General features: G+C 39.2%; 1 protein-coding gene across 3 annotated transcripts in view; it reads right to left on the bottom strand.

Moving 5' to 3' along the window:
* The window catches only part of EZH2 (enhancer of zeste 2 polycomb repressive complex 2 subunit), a 56,120-nt gene extending 39,144 nt beyond the window's left edge, over positions 1 to 16,976 (bottom strand). For all 3 annotated transcript variants that reach the window (XM_032182639.1, XM_032182640.1, XM_032182641.1), the window contains exon 1: positions 16,933 to 16,976. The gene's annotated coding sequence lies outside the window, so the exon portion shown is untranslated. The remainder of the gene's footprint in view (positions 1 to 16,932) is intronic.
* Positions 16,977 to 18,658: the final 1,682 nt, after the last annotated feature.

Genomic DNA, 18,658 nt, shown 5'->3' with positions numbered 1-18,658 from the left:
TCTAAACAAAGTCCTCAAGTCCAACACAGAGCAGAAGCTATCCAGTCTTTCCACAACACAGGACCGCAGAACTCCAGTGACCCCACACTGTCTACTCTGTATAGCAGTGTCCCTACATTCCTCTCCACATATCTCACACCACCCCTGTTTTTCCCATTACCAATAATATTGCAACTAATTCCCTGAGCTATAGCCATTTCATAGCATTAAGTACACAGGTGGGTAGAATTGGGTGTTAGTTATATTAATGGAAGGACCAACACAATTTGAAGCAGAGCATCATCAAATGAAAAGTAATAGAAATAATGCCTCTTTTTGACCAATGAGGAGCCTTAACTATGGTATTAGGAATGAGATACACCAACCCAACTAAACAATGACCAAGAAAAACCGTACAGAAAAAATAGACACAGAGGTGTTCTTTTCCATTTCCATTCATGCTTGCCTAGCTGGAGATGAAAAACAACAAAATATGCAAGTGTCTTACAGCATGCACGCTTGTACTAAATAAACTCCATTACGCATTTCATAATGAAATTTTGTACAAGATCCATATGCTGTACACTAAGTTTTAAAAAACTGCATGAGCTTAAATCTGACAACTACTAAATGTCAGCAGCCAAAGTGTATATAATACATCTACAATTCACAAGAGACAATTAAGTACAGAAAAATATCCATTCATATTGCTGTTTTGCCTACAGAACATACAAATGGCCTTATTTAAAAACAACATCCTTTTTTTCTTCAATCGCTTTGATAAACAAGCACGTGGATAATTCTCTAAATTAGGCAGTCTATTCAAGCAATCATACTGCTGTCAAAGACTATATTAAAGCTCCTCTGGCTACCCTGCCAAATTTCAGGAAAAAAAATTAAAAATTGTAAACCATGAGAGCATAAATGAGGAGAGTCTGCCCTTATAAGTGAATATTATTAATTCTGTAACTGCGCTTAATATTAATATAATATTGTTACAGCTTAAAATATTGTGTATCTTCTGACAACTCAGAAATTCTTTTTGGAGATATTTAAGAATTAAAACATACTGTGCACAGCACAACTTCCAAGTCTTTTTTTTTTTTTGAATTTCATATATGCTCAAAATGTCATTCCTATGCTTCAGTTGTATGTATGCTCCAATACAACACTGCACTTAGGAGCACTCTTAACCAAAAGTTTCAACGGTGAGGGGAAGAAAATACAAAACCCAACAGACAAAGTGCCTACGCAACTTGATGCAAACCAATGAACAATCAAGTCATAATGTTTTTGTTGCCTAGAGCAATGAAAAAATAAAATAATTCAGTTTGGGGAGGGTGGAAGGAAATACTACCTCTAGAACCTCACATAAAGCCAAGTGTGAAAGCTTTCACATTTGCTTCTCAGAACCTCAAGAAGTAGGGAAACTTACTGAACTCCACAGACCTGCTCAGCAAACTACATCCTATGTCCAGACCTCTCCCACCTCACTGACAACATGAACACAGTGACATACTGTCACTACATTCCTTGGACTGACGCACTAGTGAGCTCAAAGCACTCATCTCAGCTAGCTTCAAGAACTGTCACTTCAAATGGCATAAAATTATTAATTTATATTCAATATTACATCACAAAGATACTCATCCAAGTTGAGGGATGTGATTCTCTCCCTCTACTCTGCTCTTATGAGACCCCACCTAGAGCCCTACACAACCTGTGCACAGCTACAAATCAGGAGGGAATTGTGAGGAACTTTGGCCAACACTGGGGCCACAGGGGAAGAAATAGCGTGTGCCATTGTACCATAAAGAAGCCCTGGTTTTATACATCAGTTTGCTCTGGAGTAGCAGACATGCTCTTTAGCTGTAAGCCGTTATCAGATCCAGACAGCACACATGTCCCTCACATTATGCATATACAGTTTTATTAATGACAAAATTACCATATATTAAACCCTATCTGAAGTCATTATTGAACTTCTTCATTTATCTACAAAACTTGGGTTCAATTACAAAAGCCACACCTTCCATGCTATTTTCTTCAAATTAGTAAAAATAAAATTGTTCAGGCAGCATGATTAAAGATAATTCATATTCAACTCAAAAAGCAGAATGTTAGCAACAGGAAGAAGAAAGGATTAAAGACTTCTCCATAAGCCTAAACATACAAACAAAGAACCAAAACCACACCTTCACTAGAAAAGAAATAAGACAATAAATGTAAATTACTAACATCAATGCATTCAGTGTATACCTAAAGGTGTAAGTTCACAGTACTTTTAACTTTCCAAACCCATCTAATAAAAAACTCAGATGATGTTCATATTACAGGATTTTACACAGTACAAAGTAGTATAACAACGTAATATATAAATACTACTAAATGATTGCTCAGCTACAGCCAAGTAGCTATCAGCTACACTAAACCAAACTTTATTGCTTAGAAACTCTTGGAGATGTATTTTTAGTATTTTACTTCATGCAGTCTAAATGCAAAACAAGCCAATACTATTTATGAACCTATTCTGAAGGCCTTCAGAGTAAGCAGTTTCCAGCAGACTCTTATTACAATTATCAAGCACCTAAAAATAAACCAACATATACATATTGCCAGACTTCAAGAAATCATGTCAAATTTAATTATAATTAACTGCTGTAATCTGCATCCTTCATTTACTCCAAACTTTTATTAACCGTGTAGATATTAATGAAAAAAACTCTGGTCAAGAAACAGTATTACTCTCTCAGGCAAACTAAGAAAATTTATTTATTTCTGTGATTTCAGAGCTAACTTCTTCCCTATGCAAGTTATAGGGTGAGGGGAAAAGACACCCCAGCACCTGAATGGCCTTTTTACCTGTGTTATGAGCACACATATAAATCATCTATGCCTAGGTGATCTATAGCTGCTTGCTACTCTTTCTGCATTTTCTAAAGAAATACAAAAACAGTTGTCTTTCAAACATATCTGCGTAAAATAGCATGTTCTCATTTCCATGGGAAGAAAAACACTTTCAATGCTGTCAGCTCTCTGTTGTCAGCTTCTGCATTTCAGACACCAAACCACATTGACTAACTAGAAATCTCTGGGTCAAATACAACATTGGAAAGATTAGCATAGTTTATTAGTAACATTCCACTACATCACATTCACTCTACAAGATTTTTCACAGTGATAGATGAGAATAAACTGTAGTGGTTTTTCACTGTAATATATTATAGAAACATAGTATTTTAAGTTTACAGTGCAATTCAATTTGTTTAACCAAGAAATACTTAAAAATTCCTATCTATGCTCTAAAATATACTTCATGTTATTCCATATGCTGAAGATCTTTATCATTGAGAATATTTAAATTTCAGCATTGGACTTTCAGTAAATGTTATCAAGTTAAGCTATCTTCCTCAGACATTATTTGTTGTCAGTTTCACCTAGAAAAGACATCATTTATCCTTTGAATCAGTGGCCCCACATACCTCATCTCCACCTCTACTCAGCCTTCTGTATTGTAAGACCTAAGTGCTTATGATTCTGTTAATCAAACTAGGTCAGGAAAAAAAATCTGGCTGAACAGCCCAGAAAATAAACATACTTAGGTTTTCAAATACAAATTTTCAACAAAATCAGTTCCACAGGCAGGTTTGTTCAGCAGCCACAGGAATACTTGAATCAACACAAGGGAAGGGGGTAGAAACAAGAGGCAAAGAACTGAAATTGGAGAGGGTAGGAGTTTATGCCAGTCCTGCCTTCAACAGAAGTGTTTGTCAAGCCACACTGTATCACTGCCACAGTTTTACCAATATGTAAATGTTATCCTTACCAACCAGAAACGTTTAGCAAGACACCCATGCCAGACCTGCCACTCTTTGGCCACATAAAAGCCAAGAAGCTTGTCGTGGCCTACAGAGGCTTAACCTCTATTGCACTCTGACAATATCTAAAATAAGTATACTTATTTATGAATCTAGGCTATGTAGGTAACTCTAAACAGTTCATCTGTCCTTCCTCACTCTGACAGACATCAGTGGCTGTGGCTGATGTAGGCTAATACAACACTCGTGACCAATTCTAGTAAGATTCCGCGCTCTGTGAGTACATTCTTGATTACTCAAGAGATGGAAACTCTTAGACAAGCTATCATCAAATACAAAACTAATTTTAACAAGGTATCTAGAAGAACCATCAACTTCTTCAGATATACCAATGCCATAACCCTGAACTAAAGAGGAATGTCTGGATGTGAAAGTAAGCATCCCAATCTCAGAATGACTCCTTTCCCTCCACCTTAAAGTTCGCAGCACACCCCTGGTTTACAAGTAGAATTAAAAGCCTATGTTCCAATTGCAGCGTGGGCACCAAGGCATGTTAGCACCAGCCCTAATACCCAGACAGATAGGTAACAGCCATAGACAGACCTTCCAGGTAATATGGCAGCATCGAAAGCAGGTTTGCTGCTACTATAAATAGACATTTTTCTTACAAGCAGTCTCATCACAATTAAGCTCGTATTTATTATAGTACTGCCAGTTACTTGCAATTAGCATTTGCAACACTAGAATACATTTTAAGTAGTGAAATCCTTTCGAAATTGGCAGTCTGTCACTACAGTATTGTTTCTTTGAGATAACAGCTTAAAAGTTGTCACATTCAAGGCCAGTGCACTCCCTCCTCCCCAACGTGCAACATCAGTATTTACTAGTGTATTAACAGTTGCCTAATACAATTTAATTTTGAGGAAGAACATTGCAACTTAACCAGGACTTAACAGCACAATCACACATCCATTTGCTTTTGGAAGGTGATGACATATGTCCTCATGTACTTCTTGGCTAGAATTGGGAAGGGCAATGGAATCATAAAATGGCATACATTTCTTCTCTTCATTATCTGCCTACATTATCTCTGCATCTCTGATAGATTTAGAGGGCAAATATGGTAAGTTTGATTGTGATGATTAGTTCTGCTAAATCAGACCTTTTCCCCCCTCAGAAGAGGCTGACTGGTCTTGAACTGGACCAGAAAGTCAAAATTACTCAAGCTGGCAGAGCCAACACACAACTGGCAGGGAAGAGCCATGCAGACAGGGTCATGGGTATGAAGCAAAGCCTCTTTCTGTCGATACCAGCAAGCTGCTTGAGAGTCTCCCCAGCTTGCCTTAGACTGGAACATTTATCTTCCATACCACATGTACCATACTATTCACACTGTAATCTTTTTTTTTCTTTACAAGTCTATGCACAATCAAAGCAGTTAACATGGCAAAATACTTGTGTGAGTAGTTTTCAAGAACTGTGCTTCCTGCTCTTGCTCTATCAGCTAAAGATTACCCTGAAAATGATTCAGTGACTGGCAAAACAGTCTATAACTTGCCTCTGTTAGCTGCCAGTGGAGGACAGGTATAGAAGATGTCTGTAACAAATGAGAAGTTAATGCAAGCTTTACAGTTCAGTTTTTCTCATACATCCCATAACAGCCATTCACAACAACTCTCTATATTCAAATCAACAGTTAACAAAAGTTATTTTCCATTTTCTATTATTAGTACAAGTCTAAGGCTTCAAAATATGGTTCTGTCTGTTCTTAAAAAGACTAGAAGGAAACTACACGTAGGGATCCAAACTCCTAAACAGCCTCTTTTAAAGATGTTACGTTTTCATCTGTTTTGTGGCCTTATCAAAACTGGAAGTCATTTCAAGAATTTAAACAAATATTCCATGAACAGTGTGATGTCTCAGAAATCAGCACTAAATCCAGATGACCACAGAATTTGAGTACTACTCTAGCCCTTCTATGGAGACATGCTAATATGTGCTAAACAAGAGCACCAAAGTCAACAAGCAAGTCTCAAGTGAGGGATTTCACTTCAACATAGGGAGAAAATGCTTCACAGCAAGTACAGTCCAGCACAGGAACACATTAAGCAGAGAGGTTCTGGAATCTCCATCCGCAAAAACATTTTAAAAGTGGTCTGGAAAAGACACTGAATAGCCTGATGCAATTTCAGTGTTGGCCTTGTCTGAACGGGAGACTGGATCAGATAACCTCCAGATTTCCTTGCCAACCTAAACTATTCTAAAAGCCAACAAAATTCTGAACTGGGCCTGCCATCTCAAAACCAAGGGCCACACTGTTTTTAGAACTGATGCTACCAAGCTTGCGTGCTGTTTAAATTCCAATTTAATATTTCAGAAGATGGAAATATTCACCACTACACTCTAAAATTCTTGATATTTCAGTCAGCTACATGTAATTTGGAAAACAATATTAAGGGAACAGTAATTTCTGAATTAAAGTGTTTGGGAGCTTAATCAGATTACAATCTTTAGTTTGGTGTGTAATCACTGGTTGTTCTCATCAGTATAAACACCCCTTGTACTAGAGTCTCCTTTAACAACTCCAACTCGTTCACATATTCCTTCCCACTACAATCTTGTGTTTGTTCATTTGAAGAGTCTGTCTCTGCTTAACACCAGTTGGAACCTTCAGCTCCCCCTCATATAAAACATAAAAGGCAAAGAAAGCTCTTTACTAATTAAGAAATGTATTCTAACTACTGTGCTTCATACTCTCCAGAAACTTACCAATGTTTTTAAAATGAAGAAATTAAGATGCAGTGTTCCTTTCAAAGCCAGAAAAAAGATCACTTTTTCTAAAACCATAACAGCGTCAAAGTAGTAACTTTGCAAGTTCTGCTTCAAGAAACCATCATTCACTGTCTGAAGTAATGTATCAGGGCAACAGGCTCTCCAAAATAAAGGTGTGTTTTGTTGTTGTTTTTGTTTTTCTTTTTCAAAGGGAGCAGGACTAGAAAAGTGAAGGAAAATGAAAGGAAGTAAAGGGAAAATTAGCTGAGAAAGACTTGTAAAGGGATGTTTTTTCGAGTGAGCCTTCTTCATATTCTAATAGAGTTCTTCTTATAGCCCAACTTTTGTGCCTTTGAAGTGTCATTCTTTGCCAACCTTTTACATACTGTAATTTAAGTGAATAAAGCTTTACTTTGTTCTTGGTGTGATTAAGATCAGGAGCCTGATCTTCACCCTAGAATGTTAAAAATAAAAAAGAAGAAATAAAGTATTTAAGTAAAACCTAAACATATTCTAGAAGCTATCAATAAGCAAGGAGTACACGTGCACTGTAAGCAACTGCTGTGACCTGCTTCCCTGCAAGTGAAATGCTGTGCCTTCTCAATTATTTCTTCCCAAGCACAATACTCTCTGGGCCTTTTGTTACTATACCAGCACCCCCTTAACTTAATAGTACCCAGTTGATACTTCAGGATATTCAAGGTTATTCACATTTCTTCTACATTCTTTAAGCAAGTATTTCAGCTCACATTCAAAAACATTTTTCTTTGCTAAAATTTTCACCCTTTTACAGCTACCTATAAGGTATTACTCATCCAGGAGCGTATTTTCACTGTCAGCAACTGATTTTTCTGCTTTCACTTCCAGAATGTTTCCAGTCCTACCACATTCAGTCTGATGCTAAAGTCACCAGCTTTTTTTTCCTGTGTTTGTCAATCCTTATAGCTTTAAAAACATTGAGTAATTCTGAGAACATACTTAAAACAGCAAGTTTTCTTATTCAAAAAAAGATCAGTTTTACATGTCAAGTTTTAAAGTTACTTACTCTTCCTTGTTAAACTGGTCCCTTACCCTTTCACATTCCTTTATTAGGAATAATCCTTTACATCTCACCACTCTTTCAAAAGAGGTTTAAAAAAATCACTACTTTGCAGCATATTCACTCTTTTGGCTATCACATGTTATCTCGATCCACATAGCCACCATACACAAAATAACTATACACACCCTTTTTTCTTACATCTACTTGAATGGCTATGATTGAACTACGAGTACACTTTCATGACATATTTAATCCAATTAAGCTACATACTTCTGTCAGAATTGCCAGCCTGCTGTTCACTCACTTGTTCATACTGTTACCTTTTGTGTCCTAGTCTAAAAACTGCATGACCATACGCTGAATAAAGAAATTAGCTGTAATTAATTCTTGTTTATTTGCAGTATTACTCCCCAAACTAAGACTATCTGGGAGTGGTTACTAATTCACTATAACACAGGCCAAACCTTGTAACTGAGCTGATCGGTGTAATCAGTTTCCTTTAAATGGCTGATTACAGCCTTCCTATGAAAATAAGGCCGACGGCCTCATTCTGCATACATCCTTTACCGTAACTTCTGATACAAATGGCAAGCATAAATCATATGTGACATTTCTTAGAGATAACTAAGTTAGTTATGCTTTCTGCAATATACTCATAAAGGTCTGCAAGTGCCTTGGCATTATGAAATGTTGCAGTACGAATTCTCATTTTATGAAAAGCAGAAAACAACACACAAATCATGAAAACCATGCAGACACTGACTTACCAAACCTAGCAGCAGATTCACTGAGATGCCACTGTAGTTAACCACAATTCAGAAAACTCACTGACATGCCTGTTCTCTGTCCCAGCCACATAACATAATTATATACGTTACTTCACAGTAGCTACAGTCCTGCATTGCATCCTTAGACCTTGCTAGGATACGCTTTTATTTTAGATATTAGGAATTCTAACCTTCAGTCCAGTTACCAACCTGTTAGAAAACCCTGTTTTCATCCCCATGCCTAACTCATGACTTCTGCTTGCTTTGGGCACATCTGCCTACTTTAATCAATCATCATTTCTCATCTGTTTTTAACATTTAAGTGAACCTTTTCAAAAAAAAAGTTTCTCATCACTGACCAAAGATTATACCAGACAAAACCTGTACAGATGGCTTGGACTTTCAAGTGTCACTGCTACTTTCTGCTGACATTGCTACTAAAAGACTTTTACCTACCACTTGCTCATGCATCTGTGCTATCATTTCCCTCCCAACAGCATGAGTATTTTCATAGCCAGTCACTGACAGAAGCAAGAAAGTCCTTTGGCTGAAAACACCTTATGTCTCTTCACTGAAGAAAAGTGAGCATCCATTTCTACTGTCCCCACCTAACTGCATTGTGAAACTCTGGCCTTACACATTCAATTTCCAACTCCTGAGAGCACTAACCGCCTAAGATTGCGGATCGATTTCTGAATGCGCTCAACTCATACTAAAACTCATACCGCTATTTTCTGAGATGCTTACATGAGAGTAAATCAAGACAGGAAGGAAACAAGTCAGTTCTAGTGCTCTAAGAACTGACATTTTCTTCAAGCATTTTCCCCCATCTCATTTTTTTTTTTTTTAAACGTATTACTTTTCCTCCCACAGTATTTTATTTCTTGCTTTCTCCTAATAGTTCATTCTCACAGTTTAACACTATGTTGCTTGAATAATAGTTGTAGAAACTCCTGAAAAGAATATAAACTAACTAGGCAGACATTAGAAAGCCCCAAACCAAGGAAAAAAAAAAAAAAAAAAAAAAACAACACTGCCATCTTTACCACAGCATGGAACAGCGAAAGAGAAGAATGAGGAGTAAAACAGATCTTGAATATGAAAAGAGGAGGAAACACTCCTCCACTCCCTTTTCCTTCCTGGAAAAGGGGTAGGAATCTTAATTTTATTTATTTTTTACTATTTTTACATTAGAATCTTTTATTTTCTGTGTTAGAAAGCTATGAAAGGTAAGTAATAACCGGTTATTTAACATCTCTTTATCCTTATTATTTTATTCTTATCTACCAGCATGTTAAACTCAGAGCTTATAAATAACCCAAACATTCTGCAAGTACTTCATAAAATTTATCCCAAACTTTTTTTAGCATCTAAAATAGTTGTAATCAATCTACTTCAAACATGTTTAAGAAAATGCAAAATGAAACAGGTAAGAATATACATAGTCTTGACAAAATTCCCCAGTCATTTTTAAAACTTTTCGCCCCAACTACAGGTTGAACAGACACAAAGCACCTGAGTAAAATCCAACAACAGAACTGTACCAGAAATGCAGTTTATTGCAGATTTACCACCAACCGTAAGGATGGAAGACAATGGTTTGAGGGCTTTTTTTTTTCCCAGTAGTACACTGCCTTTGGATTTACATTTAAGCCATCTCATTTGAGGGAAGTTCTTCATTTACGACATTTACTAGTAAAGACAATGGAAAGGGTTTCATTCTCTTTAATAAAGAAGAAAACTAAAGAGTCTGTTAATATATAATTTCAATGAGTTCCTAATATACTTCCTTAAATATGAGTAGGACAAAAAAAAGTATTATTTGTTTTCAGACAGCCATTAAATATATATAAATATAAATCTTTACTAGAGTTCTGAAGCAGTTTGCTCATGCTAACCTGTAGCTTTCAAAACTTCCCTTCAAAAATAAATTCCTTTCACTGTATCCCAACAGTTTCAGGATAAAATAGAATTTAAAAAAAAAAAAGACAAAATGTAATTACTGAATATCATGTAAGAAGCAATCATTTCAATGATATTTCTCCCAGAACAGTTAAACATATGATACTTCTAGAAAAATACTGTTTGAGAAATAGAAGTGATAAACTTAAGTACTTAGGGATGTGGGGGAAGGTGAGTAGAAAACAGGGAAATTATAACCACCGGGGATTTTTTTCTTTTTAATGAAAAAATCAAACCAAAATTGGAACTGAAATCTCACTTCAGTTTAGGCAATATCAGCTAATAAAGCTATTTTTTTAATTTTTATCTACACTTACGTTTTTAACTATATTTGCAGGCACAAGTGAGACTATTTGGATCCCCCGCCCCCCCACCAAAAAATATGATGTAAAAATCCAAATAAAAGAACAGCAATGAGTCTCAAGCCTTATTTTTATAATGTTCTTTATAAGTGACCATTAAAACCATTCCACACCTCTAACATAAGATTAAGCCTGGCTGTTTGTCAGGAGACGGTAAAGCTTTAGACATAAAACTTAAACTCTCAGTTGCTCAAATGCCTACCTCCAAATCTCTCCCCTCACACTCATTCAGATGCCCAGAGGAGTTAGATGACTCCCTTGTACATTCCAAATAACCTCTGTTGCCTAACACCTCCACCTCTTAAAATTCAAACCTTTTTGATACCCTGGATAAATCTAGCAGAAAAAATAGCACTTGCTGCAAGCATCTAACGCATGTCTACACAGGCAAAATAATTTGGGGTGTGAATTTGGAGTTCAGTGACTATTCCACCCTAACTAGTTTTGTGGACACACCTTTTTTGTTTTTACTCTAAATACATTAAAATACCTAAAAGTTCTTCAGTTCAATTCACACACACAAAAGCAAACCACACTCCAAACTGAAAAAATCCTGCCACATAACAATTAAGCAGTTCAATAGCTATAACATACCTCTTCCTCTGCATAGGCAAATAGCTTAAACTTTCAAAGACATTACACAACCATTTATGCAGACAAGTCATATAGAATTTATTGCAGATAAGTGTGTCAAATTTTGGAGCTGAATGTGTATTTAGAATATTTGTAAATTGTCTGAGCAATTCCAAAACAAACTTCAAACAATGAAAGCAACCAAGAGTTACTTAGCCAACTCTCATCCCTAAAGCTCTCAAAACAACTGGGTTTAATACAGAGCATCCCTATTCTAAAAAGCATACGGTGATTAATTCATCAGCAGATTAAATATTGCTTATAAAGGGGGAAAAAAAAAAAAAAAAAAAAAAAGATCCTGCTTTTCTAGAATCTTTATTTAAAGAATAAAGAGAATTAATGAGAAACAGTTTAACTTAAAAAAAAAAAAAAAAAAAAAAAAAAAAAAAACACTCCAGTGAGAACTCAGCTACCTTAGGCTACAGATGAGAATTATGAGTAGTTCCATGGCTCTGGGACCATTTCTGTCCCCCGGTTTCAAAGCAATGATATACTGAACACCAGTAATGGTCAAACTATTTTAACACTAAAACAACATATGTCAATCTTCTCTCCCAATATTTAAACAATGGATTCAACTTTCCACTAAACACACTAGTTAAAAATACTCACTAAAAACATAGCATAAATTGGCAGGCAGATAGCTGAAGAGTTAACGCAATGGACAGACTTAACGTTCTTCCTAGTTTTAAGTTGTACATAAAATCAACTTAATGACTTTAATCCATTTGCCATGGTACAGTTTTTGCAGGTATATCAGGTCTTTCTAAAACAAGCCTGATTTATCACATAAAAAGCAAACTAGGTTCTATCTCTTAAATTTCGTCTTACTAGATGAAAGTAAGATCAGACACCTACACAGAAGAAATACACAATTTACCAGATCCACTCAGCCTAAGAAACATAGAAAGGAAAACAGCTCACAGTTAAAACACATGCATTTACTAGTAAGATTTGAGTTTGCTTCCTTTCAAATACTTTAAGTTATGTCTAATTGCTTTGAGATTTAAACTGAACACACAGGCTGTGAAAGGGAGAATACACAGCAGAGAAACAGAACCAACCATGAAAAGGCAGAATGAAAGAAGGAACCAGATGCAACAGAAATTGACAAAGGAAACAGCCTGGGTCTAGATTAAAAATAATAAAATTAACACATAAGGAAATCACACTCTCCTGCAAGTATTTATTTTTTTTTAGTTCACATATTAGAAAGCCTAGAGTATGGACTGCAATGTGCACCACTTTGCTTGCATAGCTACACATATATCATTTAAGCCGGCACCAGACACATATAAAAAAAGGTGAAAAAATGGCAAATTCATATGTACTCCTGAAATGGCATATCAGAGAAGTCTTTATCTGCATACAGAATGATGACAGCACTGACAGCTTTATCTAAGATTATATTAACAACTGAGGTATCTGAAAGACATTTTGAAGAACTACGTCACATTTTCAAGCAATTGCCAATATTGCACTGATCCACTCACATCACTACATTGTTATTGTTATCTGAAGCAGTTAGAACATGCCTGGTATCTAACTACATTTCCAGATGGTCTTCTCACCTTAAAAGTACTCCTGATTTTACCATTAGAAAGGAAGCACTATATGCATTATGAATCTTTCCACTACAATAGTGCTCTTCACCAATTGAACAGAGGTACGATCACCAAAACACTCTACATCCACACTTCAGCCAGGTAACCAAAAGATTCCTAAAATAAGGAATCCACAATAATCTTTTTTTTTTTAATATACTTTTTCTGGACACCATAGTGACATCTGAAAGACATCCTCTTTTTTTTCTTTAAATGGAAATCAATTTACAAGTCTGTGGTTAAATAATTAGTAATATCAAAGAATTTTTCTTCACTATTTTTTTTAAATTACGTTGAAATTGTCAATGCTATATGCAAGTGAAAATCTTACTTTTCACTCCTCTTCCTTAGAGTTGCCTCTACCCACATTTACCTTTTTAATTTAAAATACTTACTCCAATATTGGAGGCATTTTTCTCACTGTCATTTGAGGACCCAGACCTCAAGCCTACAATCTTAATGGGAATCTAGGTGCACAGCTAGAACAAGCCTGCAACAAACAACCTACCTACTATTATCAGTTACAGAAAATTGCATTGCAACTACTGTGTTTTTAGAAAACTTCAGTGCTGCTAGCTTGGACCTCAATAGAACCTACTTCTTCCTTCAACAAATTTCACTCTTGAGTTTCACCTCATGCATAGATAGCAAGCAACTCACAGCTTCATCCCAGAGCCTTTAACTGATCTCTGTGGGAACAGACAGAATACCTATTTAATAGTTTTTTACATTTTTTTCCTTTCAATCTTTAACTCAACAAAAATCTTGAGCATATACTTAGATCTAAAAAACAAATCCAAGCAATCTGCTAAATTGGAACTGACATCCTTGTTTTTCCCCTGTAAAACATCTCTCCGTTTTGCACCCATTTTACACAAGGCTTTGTTTCTTTATCTCACCTTTCCTTCTCCCAAGCACAAAGCTTAACTGAAATTATCACCTGAGCTATGCCACCACTAGAATAATTCATCTGTTTAAAGACTAATTTAGCACAAATATTCTAGAATAGCAAGTTATGGATGTTAAATATACAGATACACATATGAAATACATCTAAAGATACAGACAGCATAAATGCTGTCAGCCATCGTTTCAAGGAGCTCAGCACCAGTTTCCACCTCCATACTATCAGCAAATTAGAAGGCTGGTAGCAACATTACCATTAGAGAACATTACAGTTAAAAATAATCTTCCTATTATTGTCCTACAGCTTCTGTTAACAGTAGTCTTGTTTCCTAAGGTAAGTGCTATTCAAACAATTCATGAAACCATTACGAATTATATTCACAGTACGTAGTCCATTTCTTCAACATTTCTTTAATCTGATAAAATGAAATTTCCTTGGGTGTGTAATTCTGTAATGATGACCTGCTTGATTCAGTAAACTTCTGAATATTCCTCGCTTAGCAAAGGCCACATCCTGCTCCTGAGATTTTCAGGATCTCTGCTGGGGAAAATGTTATTTCCCCTAAAATTTCGGGTATTTCTCCAAGTCAGCTACAATGCATTGCAGCTAACCACAGAAGCACTGAACATTCAAAGGACAACACTAAAGTTTTCCACCTTACTTTTGCTCAAGAACAACTTAAAGCAAACATTTGTTAAATATACCTTCTGTCAGTATTGCAGCCATTTTTTAAAATAGCTTTTCCCCATGACGGTAGTGCTGCCATTTAAAAATGTTGTTCAACTTTGAACATTACAGCTGTGAAATTTATTAGGATGTATACATGATGTATACAGCTGAAGAGGTAGAATCTTTTTGTGAATGGTGACAAGGAGAGGTTTATTTTTTTTATTTATTTTCTATTTTTTTCTTACTAATTTCAAGAGGACGTTTAGAGTGCACCAGCTATTCAGAAATTACAGAAAGTATCAGTTAGCTTGCACTCTCCATTTATACAGTCACTGCATTCACTAATGTAGTGCAAGAATTCCCTGCTCATGAAGCCAAAGTTTCTTTGCAGATAAGCAGAAGTGCAGGAATACATTTACATTTCACCTATGAATGCTGCAATGCTACAGAACAAACACAAATCCATTTAAAGGCATGTCTTCAATTAAATCACTTACCATATTTCAGCTGGTTGGCAATTATATCTACTAGAGAAGAAAAAATACAGCAAGGAAAAACAGAAGTTTGAATTTCGAGTATCCAGCCTAAGCTGACAGACTACTGTTTTAGCTCATTTTAAACTGAGCAAAGACATTTTATGTTCTTTTGATTATATGGATTTTCAGTGTCTGTCACTTTTCAAGGTAAGATTACATATTAAAAATGTCTTAATTTTCTTCTCCCCAGTTTTTTGTCCTAGATTACAGTCTTGAATTCTTACAGTTATCCAGTAGAAAATATCTACTGACACCTCACAGAACATTTTACTACCACAGATTTCTCCATACATTCTTTAGCCTTTAATTACACTTCAGTTCCTGTTGTCAATAGAGGAAGGAAAAAGTGTACCTTTTCCTCTCTTTTTTTTTCTTTTTAAGGAATACTCTGTAACATGAAGTGTAACATTTTGACATAATAAACTTAAAGCAAGTAAGTAACAAACCACTACCTATCAAAGTTAAAACACTTGCCACATCGCATAAAACTTTTCAGTCACATCTTCTAAAGTACTGGAAGCATGATGCCTGAAAGATACCGAACATCTTTAATATTCATATTTTAATAATCTAATCTAAAGCAAGAGTGGCTATTGTACGCTGTGGACAAATAATACTCACCCTTCTGAAGATGCTTTATTGTTACCACAAATAAACATTCCCCAGACTCTCAATTTGATATAGACACTGGGGACAAACAAAGAATGACATTTTCTTATAAAGACTCATAAATTTTTATAAGTCACATAAAGAATCTGAGTGTGCCAACCCCTGAGAAAGAGAAAACTTATCCGTGAGGAAATCCCAGTTTAGAAGCGAAGCTCGTGCTAAAAGTACTGGTAAAACGTTCACTGATACACACGTTAATATGAGCCAAATTTATAACAGCTGGATCTGCAGCCGCCAGACTTACACAAAGACAAATCTATCCTGCAACAATTGAACAGCTCCATTCAAATTGTTACATGCTTTTTCTTAGAGACAAAGCATCTGAACTTTCAGCCCTACAGTTAAAAATTAAAAAAAAAACTTTTCTCTAGTTCCAGTAAAACGAAGACGGTGGTTTGTAACTTCGTGTAGGTGACTTCAGCGAGGCACAAGCCCATTATTCCACTCCTGCTGCCTCACACTCAGCCCGCTACGAGTAATTTCTGAATCACCGCGAAGAATACCTGGCGACACCGAACCCACACGCGCACGATGCTACAACGTGCCGACCTCCTCACCGCTCTCGGACCACACACGTGCTGCTCGAGGCCAGCTTCCCTCACACCTCCTGCCTTCAGTGCTGCTCTTTGCGCCCGCGCTTGGCCGCCTTGCAGCTCACCCCAGGCACCCGGCTACCAACCCGGGCGCAGCGCCCTGGCAGACCCCAGTCCCTAGGGACCGGGAGACCCGCCGGGGCGAGCGCCCAGCAGGCGCCCCGAGCCCCGGGTTAGGATCCCGGCGGGAGGCGGCAGCTGCCCCGCAGGACAATAGCGCGCCGAGCCCCGCTGCCCGCTGCCCCGGTTTCCGGCACGGCGCGGCACACGCGGCCGGGCGCACCCGTGCCAGCCCCGGGCGGGCCGGGCGGGCTCCCGGGGCCCGGCGGACACCACGGGGGGGGATCCCGGAGGGGCGAGGGCAGGGGGGAGACCCCCGGCCGTGCCTGGGGCAGGGCCCCGCGGGAACGGCGGCGCTGGGCCGGGGCCAGCGCACACAAAGGGCGCCCCGCGCACGCCGCCTCCGGCCGCCGCCGCGCCCGCGTCCCCCCGCCGCTGGGCGCCGGGGCCGAGGGGCGGCTCGCCGCGGGGCCTCGCCCCCTCCCCTATTCCCGCTCGCCCCCTCCCCGGTTATAAATAGCCGCTCCCGCCCCGCCGTGCGGCTCGCTGCCTTACTCACCCCCGCCCCGGCCTCTCACCGCTGCCGCCGCCGGCAGCCCGGCCCCGCTCCGCCCGCGCCGCCCTCCCGCCCGCTCTGCCGCCCCGCCGCCGCCGGCCGCCGGCTTCACCCTCCCGCACCGAGCGCCAAACGCGGCGGCCCAATCGGCGTCGCGCTCATTGGCGAGCGCCGCGCGCCGCCCCGATTGGACGGGCGCGGACGGGGGGCCCCCTCGCGCCAATCAGGCGCGGCGCGGGGCGGGCCGGGGGGCGGGGCCTGGCGCCCCACGTGCGGGGGGGGCAGGGCGGGGAGGGGGAGCTCTTTGTTCTCGCGCTGCCCCCCCCCGGAGGGAGGGGGGCGGGGCCGCGCGGGGCGGGGGGCGCGAGGGGATTGGCGGCCCGGGGCGGGGCCGCGCCCCGGTTTGAATCAGTTCGAAAGTGGGAGCGGTAACGGCCCTAACGGCTGCTGCGCGCGGGACGGGGGGGGGGGGGCGGGGACACAGCCCTCGGCAGCCCCTCGCCCCCCGGCCGGCACCCGGCGCGGTTCCTCGCAGCCCTCCCCTGCCCCTCCTCGGGAGCGGGGCACGGCCCTCCCCCCTCTTTGCCCGCCCCAACCTTTCTGCACCTTTACCGATTAAAAATAAAATTTCAGGGACAAGTCAGCCTTTCTTTTTTTTTTTTTCGCCTCCCCTTGTAACCGTAACTCCTTCCTGCGCGCCCGGCGGTTTCTGAGGGGGAATAAAACCTGAGGCGTGTTCTCACTTTCGCCGTCTCTTCCCGTTGTTGTCTGTTACCGGGTGCCGCCGTGCGTGGCTTGGGGCGCCCTCCGGGACCGTGCCTCGTCCGTGGGCGAGGCCCCTAAAATGGGCACCACGCACCGCGATGGGGTCCTGAGCGACAAAACTCCCGTCTGGAAAAACACAACCCCATTCCCACATCATTCACTTGGGTTACAAGTCACACAGGGCTCTTATTCTTAGAGGTGGTATCTTGGGGTGCTTTTACATCCTCTGTCTTTCCACGTGTAAGCACTTAAAATGTCCAAACTTCATCATATATTAAGTTTGCAATGAAATCTCAAGAGCTGTCGTTCTTACATGGCTTATTCTTGATCTACTTTATGACCTTGAAAAGGGGGTTCTACTAGGGACTTATTTTAGTTTTTTTTTTTTTTTTTTTTTTTTTTTTTTTTTTGTAAGCAAAAAACGTGAGATATAAATGATTTTTTCTTGTGTTTACATGTCATAGAGTGATAGATTGCCGTACCCTTCCCCCAGTTCTCATGGAATAGCTGGCAGTTTTCAAGATTATATTATGACTGTCAACTTTGCAAAATATTAGTAATTTCTGGAAATTCAGCTATTTAAATCTATTCTGCCCCAAGATGGCTGCCACCACCAAAATGGCTACCAAGTCTCTTCACAGATTGGAATTTATTTTGATTGTTAGAATTGCCTTTCATGAGATCTGGTTTTGGTCAAAACATAAAAATACTGAATAAGCACAGGGCACCTTGATTTAAGTAGTACCTCAGTCACAAGGTGGACAAATCTATTGTAGAACCAATGCTGTGAACTAGACTGCAGTACAACTAGCTTTTTCTCTCTTTCACAGAAAATTACTCGTCTGCTATATCACAAGCTAATGCTTACTGGAAAACAAAACACATTTTGAAATGAAATACTCTTTCTGTTTTGCTTTGTAGTTAAAAAACTTTTCCTCCGAGACACAGTTCTAGACTCTTAAAG

The sequence above is a fragment of the Aythya fuligula genome, chromosome 2 (assembly GCF_009819795.1).
Source record: "Aythya fuligula isolate bAytFul2 chromosome 2, bAytFul2.pri, whole genome shotgun sequence".
NCBI lineage: Eukaryota > Metazoa > Chordata > Aves > Anseriformes > Anatidae > Aythya > Aythya fuligula.
The sequence above is the reverse complement of the archived record's forward strand: the minus strand, read 5'-3'. Positions and strand labels throughout refer to the sequence as shown.